Genomic DNA, 9,404 nt, shown 5'->3' on the forward strand with positions numbered 1-9,404 from the left:
TTTTATGTGGGGGGGGGGGGGGGGGGGGTGGATTCAAATTCAATAAGACCATAGTAAAGGAGTTTTATGCGAACATCCCTGTAAATATTGGTAAGGATGGTAACCCATTTAGGTGGCAGACATATATCAAGGGAAAATTCAGTCCAACAATGCTGAGGGACTGGTTAAGTATGGATGAGGTAATGGAATCCACTGATGAGGGGTTAACTAACGATGAAGTAGCAAAGGAGGTGACTGCTATGAATTGGCCAGATAAGGTAGATAATCTGCCAGCCTCAAGACTGCTACCCAAGTATAAAGCTCTACATAAGGTTTTATCCACAACCTTGATCCTCTAACTCACAGATTAGATTTATCTCATGAGAGGGCAATTGTTTTTTACAAGTTGGGTCTAAATATTGCATTGCACTTGGTGATGCTAATTTTTGAAGGGCCAAATAATATAAACATTCCTATCCAAGTCTGCTTCGCCACTTCTTTGTTGACCTGGGAGTCCATTCGATGGCCGCTGACGGATTTTCTACGGACATACTTACCATGGGAGTGACAGAATTTGCAAACTGGGAGGGTGTGCCAAACCCAAATCTCCGTGTTCTTGACCATATGCTTCACACTGATCAATGAAAACGACCGAATATAATTGAGTTGGCAACTCAGGATGGTAAAAAATTTGGTGGCTCAAATCTTTCTTCGTATAATATAGACTTCCCTATCCGAGTCTGCTCCACCACTTCTTGGTTGACCTAGGATTCCTTTCAATGGCTGGTGACAGTCTGACAGATTTTCTACAATTCTACGGACATACTTACCATGGAAGTGACAGAATTTACAAATTTGGAAGGTATGCCATACCCAATTCTCCATGTTCCTCACCATGTGCTTCACGCTGGTCAATCAGAACGATTGAATATAATTGAGGAGCAACTCAGGGTGGTCTCAAATCTTTTTCCGTACCCAAAAGTTTTTGAATGATTTTAAAGCAATTTGCATTTGCAGGTTGTTGGAGAAACATGCATACTTAGGGGATGGAGGAAGAGCACTCCTGGGTTCCTGAATCGGAGGATACCGTTGGCACAACTCCAGAGGTACCTGACGCTTCAACCCAAGTTTTATTTGAGGCACAAGGTTTGGACTCTCTTGATCAGGTTGAAGCTACCACCATGTCAGCACATGTGACCTCCCGAAAACGTGGAGGTGATACTTCCAAATCTGGTGCTCAGAAGCAATGACGCATTTCCAGGTCTGGCTCCCTGCTCTCACTATTGGACTCTAACTTAGTCTTAACTATTTGAATCCTTAAAACTATTTGTTTTCACATATTTGATGGATGACTGCATGACTATATTTATATGCTGGTTGGTTGATTGTTTTTGCTACTCCCCCACCTTCTATGGTGCACCATTAATTTCGAAAAAGGGGAGTGGGATTTTTGAGATTTTAATGATAGTGAAAGGTTGATGATTAACATTAATGGTTGGAAAACATGAAATTAAATGTCAATCAGTTAGTTGAATTCCTTAGGATTTTATTGCTATATTTGTTATGTATAGTTGTTCACATGTTGATTCATAGTCAACATACACATGATATTAAAAATCTAGTATTAGTTTTTGAAATTAAGCAGTCATGGGGGGAGTTTGTTGAAAAAATATATGACATGTTTTTACAAAATTTATTTATTGGTTTACTTAATATTTATATTGAATTTTAAATGTCAAAAGAGCTGTTAAAAATGTGAAAAGGCTACTTATCCTATCAGTAGCTAGTATTGACTAACTGGATGGTAAGTATATTCAACCAGAATGTGCAACCTACGGATTTTAGCAACTAGCATTTAAAAAAATGTTGTCAAATCTCAATTTTTTATTCACTTATTAGAATGTTGTGATAGACCTCTCTGGCAATACTCTATTAATGAATGTTACATTTTGAATGTCGCAAAAAGTCTTTATTTATTTATTTGTTATTTTTTTATTTTTTTTGGGTAGGTAGTGGTTTATGCATATCAAGGTGCCACCTGAGGCAGTAATCAAAAAGAGATGACCAAATAATGGGTAGAGCTTTTCAGAGTTTAAAGACCTTTGGTAGAACCAGGCATGGATCTAGTACCTGGCGAGCACCCACAACTGTGCGTGCTGGATCTGTCAGGAGAAATTTCTTTGTTAGCAACATATTAAAGTTTTACCGTACATTATTGGTAAGTAATTTTGTTCTCAATCATCCTTGTAATTCAGCTGGTTAGAGGTTGCATATCCGTATTTGATGTCTAGGATTCGAATCCCTTACTACGGGATTTTTGTGCATTATTATTATTCTGTTATAAAAGTAAAGAAAAGAGAAGAGAACAGAAAGAAGTCAATAGACTTGTGTGTATTTTATTAAGAACCAAAGTCCTGTATTTATAGAGTAGAATCAGGAATACAACAGTAATAATTTATAGGCCTGCATGTGTACAATTGTCATTCACCACTAAACCCTAATAAACCTACATTTTACAACATTCCCCCTTGAATGACATATTATAAAATATCTGCTTCGTTAAAACCTTGTTTGATAAAAATTCAATGGGAAAAAAATAAAACAAAGGAAAAAGAGTACAATTATTTTGAAGTACTAAAAATAAATGATGTCTCATTAAAATCTTGTTAGGAAAATCCAGTGAAACAAAATCTAAGCGAACGAAATAAAGTACAGCTACTCCTTCTGATGTTGATCACTGAAGATGTTTGAGTTGACATATTCCAATATTATGAACTAATTTCTTAAATATAGATGTTGGTAGTATTTTTGTGAATAAATCGGCCATATTGCCACTTGAGAGAATTTGTTGGATATCAATATCGCCATTCTTTTGAATCTCATGTGTATAATAGAATTTTGGAGAAATATGCTTCATCCGGTCACCATATAGTCTCCTTTGAATTGTGCAATACAAGCTACATTGTCTTCATACAAAATTGTTAGCTATCCTTTGTTGGAGTTAACCCGCATGATGCTTGGATATGATGGGTCATGTCCTCAACCATACACATTATTGGCTTACTTCATGGATTGCAATAATTTCAAAATGATTTGAGGATGCTGCTGTCAGGGATTGCTTCACGAATCTCCATGATATAGCTATTCCTCCACATATAAACACATATCATGTTTTGTGATTTAGTTTTATGTGGGTTAGAGAGATAATATGCATCTGTATATCCCACTAAAGCGGATCATGACTTTTGAGAATAAAATAATTTCAAATCAATAGTATCTTTTAGGTAATGAAAAATATGTTTAATACCATTCAAATATTTTTGAGTTGGTGTAGAGCTATATCTTGCAAAGAAACTTACAAAAAAAGTTATGTCAAGTCGAGTGTAATTTACAAGATAAATTAATGCTTCAATTGCAGTAAGGTATAGTGCTCCAAGATCAAGAACCTTTTCTCCATCTTCAAGTGGATGAAGTGGATCATTTTTCACATGTAATGATTGAACAACTATGGTGATGTCAGTAGATGTGCATTATCAATGTAAAAGTGTTTTAAATTTTTTTTTTGTATACATAGATTGATGAACAAATAATTTTTCTGGGAAATATTCAATTTGCAATCCAAGACAAAATTTTATTTTTTCCAAATCTTTCATCTTAAATTCATTTTTCAAATAATCAGTAGCTTTGTTGAGCTCTTCAAGAATTCCAATTAAATTTAAATCATCAATCATAATTGCAAATCCAATATTTGTTTTCTTTATAAAAACATATAGGCGGACATTGTCATTTTTATAGCATTCATTCAACAAATATTCGCTAAGGCGATTATACCCTATGCATCCAGATTGTTTTAATCAATATAATGATACAAGAACATGGTTCTCGGGCATGTATCATTTGAGTTATGCTTCAGACATATTAAATCTTTCAAAGATAACATTAATAATTATGCCAGATCAGTTGACTATCACGTATTTCAAATTTCATGTATCGTCAAAATAACATGATATAGACTCGTGATTTCATCCATGATGATCTTTGGAAAATTCACTATGTTGAGAGTCGTGCATTACACAATACAACTTCATTTTTTTCATTTCCTTTTCGTATAAGTATATACCTTTAGATTTTCGGACTACAGGTCCAACATTTTCGTGCTTATCTATTAAATTCAATTTAAGATTGCGTCTCCTTTTATTTGGCCAAACATTATTTCGATCGATATATTTCAACGCATTTATTTTGATTCCTCACGATTCACATATGATACTGTATATCATGTACAAAATTGTTGTCAACAATTTTTTTTTCTTGTTCGATTCTATTTTTTTCCCATATTGACATAATTTATTTATATATCTCAATTTTCAACATATCAAGTACTTGAATCTCTTCTGAGATTTTATAATTTGTTATGTCTAAATACTCATTAAGAATATATGTCTCCTTAATGAAATCATCTTTACTAATTGCTCCATTTTTATTTGAAGATTTTTATATTAGAATCAAACACCATCACTCTTCAGGCGTGTCATAGATATATCAAATGTAATGCTAACAAATTGTCCCCTAAGACGTCAATTCGTATTGGAGCATTAAAAATTGGTGCGTGAGATATTGTTGATCTTTCTGATCAATAAATGCATCTAAATAAATTATCTTTCAAACTTTTGGTTCGAATAATATTTGGAAAGGATTTAGGTAATGATACATTTATACATAATTTTTAACTTCTTAATTCCTCCCCTAATACTGAGAGAATTGTCCACTCAAATTGACAATCATTTTTTAGAGTTATAAAAATATCACCCATTTGAAATAATAGTTCAAACTACGTGCTTATTCTCAGCATTCTTTATTTTCCATTTTAGTGTATTGTGGTGTTCAATTTTTACATATACTACATCATAAAAAATAATTAGATGGAAAAATTAGAATCTGACCATAAGTTGATTATAAATGGAGAACTATAATTTTGGCATGATGCGTAATAGAATTTCCTAAATAAAAATGAGAAATACATTATTCGCAATTAAATTAATTGGAGGCATTTAACAAACAATAGTGTTAGACCATTTATCGACATCTCAACTAACACTTAGTAAAATGTTGAGATTTATGCCCACCAGTATTAACAAGACGTAGTTTTGATTATATAATCTGAAAATTATACTCATAACTTGAGCAATAATTTTGCAAAACTTCATGTTGCGAACACCATGCAATCATCTAATATTTGTGTCAAATTTATTAGATACAGATAATATTTAAATGGTTAACATGTTGGGTGACCGGGCCCATATATCACTTTAATTAATTCTCAGAAATATAGGGAATTTAATTCCTATTTTAGCTAGCGATGTTTAATGATCAATTTTCGATAAAGAGAACAAATAATATATAGGAATTAATTGGATTGAAAAATCTTCAAATTCTTCATTTAATATCCATTAAAATTTTTTTACTTTTGCATAATTATTGATCCAGTGATATTCCAATTGATCATACTAAATAATAAAATCAAATTGAACTTCTGGTTCAATATAATATATAATTCAATTATTTAATCTTGAAAAATATGAAAAAATATTATATAATTATATATCATTCAAGTAGTCAAACTAATCAATGTTCTAACGACATTATTTATATATGTTTTCCTTCAGGGATAAACGTGAATTTAAAATAATATATTTTTCGAAACATGTACTGCTTTAAAATCACGTTATATTTTTTTATTATTATTGCTTATTCAAAAGAAATATGTTAATATTCTTTTGAAATATTGAAAATTATAATTTAAGCTCTTCGCGAGCAATCAAATATTATTATAATAAATTATAAAATAATTTATTCTTCGAGTGTAAAAATATATTTTATCTTAGATTATATGTAATTATATTTTTTGAGAGAAAGTAAGATCTAATTAGAATATTAATGAAAATTATAATGTACTATTTTGATATCACATTATATTTTACTATTACTTTTTCAAGAACAATATATCAATATTCTTCTGAAATATGAAAAATTTTAATGTCATACTCTTCAGGAGCAATAATATATTATTGTTTACAGTAATAATTATGTAAGTATTTACTCTTCAGGAGTAAAAACATAATTTTATATTAGATCTTATATCATTATACTCTTTAAGAGCAATAAAATCTGACCAAAACATCGATATCTAAAATGGACATGTAAATAAATAGAGTAATTTAATTCTTGATTTTACATACAATCGATCAATATTCTTTAGGAATATTGAAATTATAATATCATATTTTTTGGAGCAATTAATATTCTTTTTTAAAATATTAATAGCATTGTGTTTTTTCAAGAACACCAACACAAATTTTTTTTAATAATATTATTTTTATGTATATATAATGTGTTTTTTTTAGGAACACAACGAGACATAATCTTCAAGAGTATAAATAGATTATTCTTCTGAGATATTGACATTAACAATTAATTCTACCTTTCGAGATAAATAATAAAATTTATGTCCTACATGAGTACCAATGAAATATTCTTCTTGAATAATTATGTAATGTGCGTTGCGTTTCTTCGAGAACATCAACTTTATATTCGTTTAAAATCACTATAATTTAAATTATGTTTCTTCAGGAGCATTGTATCAATATTCTTTTGGAATATTGAATTTGTAATATCATACTCTTTATAAGCAAGTAATACTCTTTTAGAATATTAATAATATTGTATTACTTCATGAGCAACAACGAACTATTTATAATAGATAAATATACAAATAATATTCTTCTGGAATATTAATTATAATGTTGTGCTATTTTTGGAACAAAAAGATGATAAATTCTTAATTTGAAATTTATAAAATAATATCTAAAAATATTTAATTACCATATAGACATAATATGAATTTATATAGAAAAATTAATTACCAAACATGCATTAAGAAAAAGAATCTTCATACATAGAAGTTAACAAAATTGGTTAAATCATTTATTGCCAAAATCTTTACCAACATGCAAAAGATACTAAACATGCATTTGAATTTCACATATATAAAAATTAAAGATAGAACTAATATGTAACAGATTCAAAAGACGGAATTAATACTGAATAATATGTGGAAAATGATCGAGTATGAATAAAAAATGAATTAATGTGTTCAGATTATACATACAAACGTGAATTAGAATTAATATGCATGCCGATGAAAAGTAGAGAAGAAGCAACCTCGTTATGATGCATATGTATATTGAAATATTTCACATGTTACCAGATTAATTTTGGTACACGTGATAAATATTCATGTCTATAAAAATTATTACCTTCACTAAACTCTGAAAATTTATGCTATCGTACTGATAACGTATTATAAAAGTGAAGAAAAGAGAAGAGAATAGAGAGAAGTCAATAGACTTGTGTGTTTTATTAAGAACCAAAGTCCTGTATTTATAAGGCAGAATTAAGGATACAATAGTAATAATTTATAGGGCTGCAGGGGTACAATTGTCATTCACCTCTAAGTCCTAATAAACCTACCTTTTACAACATAATCTACAAGTTTTACCAAAATTTTTATAAAGATGTAGACAAAGGGATTCGAAACTGTAAACTCTTGCAAAAGTAGTTGCCAATTTAACCATTGTGGTACTTCTTGGTTTGTTTTAATTTACCAAACAATATTTATTAGGTTTTAACTGGTTTAAGCCAAGTAAAATGGTAAATATTAGAATTCGTGCCCTTCCTTTGAATTATACAAAACTTGGTAACAATGTCAATTGATGAGTCCTATTTATTCTTATAACAAAATTATATATGTTCAATTTGAACAAAATAATTGTTATATTTAAACTTTATGTCTTATTTGATTCCCATTTTTTTCAAAATACATTTTTTCTCTCTTCTTTTCATTCACACAATTTTCAATAAAATAATATTACATGCAAATTCAAAAAAATTCTTTATTGTTAGTCACACTTTTTCCTTCAAATCACTATTCAAAAATGCATTTTTTATATAAAAAATGGTATCAAACGGACTCATAATATTTCGACGGTAAATGGTTAACGACCGCCCATGCTGACTCAAACTCTTGGATTCGCCCTTAGGGAGAACTGTAGAGATTTTTTAGCGAAACTTCATTTGAACTTCTTCAGTTCAACCTTCAACTCATGTAAGTAATAGATTATATTTGGCTTAATTTCTCTTAATTTTAGGTACATAAGTCTTTTGTGCAGAGTTGAAATCTTGTCGCTGAAAACCAGAGCACCAAATTGCATGTTACTATGACGACTTATTGAGAGAAATCCATAATCATAATAAACAGGGTACAAGAAGCTTACTTATCCGTTCGATTGAAAGACACCTAATAAGTTTTTGTCAAGTAGTCCAAAAAGATCTTGTCAAAATTGACAGTACACTTTTACTTAAAACACAACCCTTTCCAAACTTTAATAACAAATGGTAATCTAGATCAGAGCCGGCCCAAAGAAGGCCATAGACGTTTAATTATTATGGGGCCCAAAGAAAACTTTATACAATTCAAAAGAAAAATAGTAAAATAAAACTTCTCTCACAACTCAAAAGATTAGACAAGTATAAGATTTAACCTTCTCACATTTTGAGATGTAAAATTAGTAATCCAACTACTAAAATCAAAATTTTCCAACATATCTTTTTTAATAGAAATCATAGCTAATCATGTACACGTTCTCAAGAAAATAAATCCTCATATGAACTTCAAGTTGCACGTGACATCATATTGTTTCTGAAATTCATACTCCTTCACATTGTAAATATACCATTTTTCATGGTGGTTGGGTAGAATTTTTCACCAACTTGAGATGGCAAACTATTCTTTTTTAACATCTATCCCTTCCCATCAAAATGGCCCAAATGGCTCACCCTCAATTGTAAATGATAAATCCCAGCACATAAGATTCAGCAAATAGAAATTAAGATATGATGCATACATATGGTATTGCTAGAACTGAATTACCTCAATAGCCAGATTGATTCATCAACATCTGGCGTCTACGACAACTGGTTGAAGGTCCATTACTTAATAAACCAATTGAAGCATTTGCTGTCGATCGAAAAATAAAGTTTTTGACTGAGAAATCAATGGAAAGACAGAGAAGTGAGAAACCATTTAGGAATGGAAACATGGGTGGGCAAACGTAAGCATAAGAAGAAGACGAAGAGGCCGAACGTGTGGTGGGGCAATCAGATTTCGCCAAAACTTTTGCAGCTTTGTTGGTAGATCGTAGTTGTTAGGGATTTCTGAATTGGTAGTATTCTCTACTTCTCTTCAAGTTTATCATGTACACGATTCTTCAGTTCTTGATAAAATGGACTTAAGATTTTTTTGGTGAAGATGATTGGAATGGAAAAGAAAGGGGTCTATTTTCCTCTTTATTTGCCCAATTTATATA

The sequence above is a fragment of the Olea europaea genome, unplaced genomic scaffold (genome assembly GCF_002742605.1).
Source record: "Olea europaea var. sylvestris unplaced genomic scaffold, O_europaea_v1 scaffold1024, whole genome shotgun sequence".
NCBI classification, from domain to species: Eukaryota; Viridiplantae; Streptophyta; class Magnoliopsida; order Lamiales; family Oleaceae; genus Olea; species Olea europaea.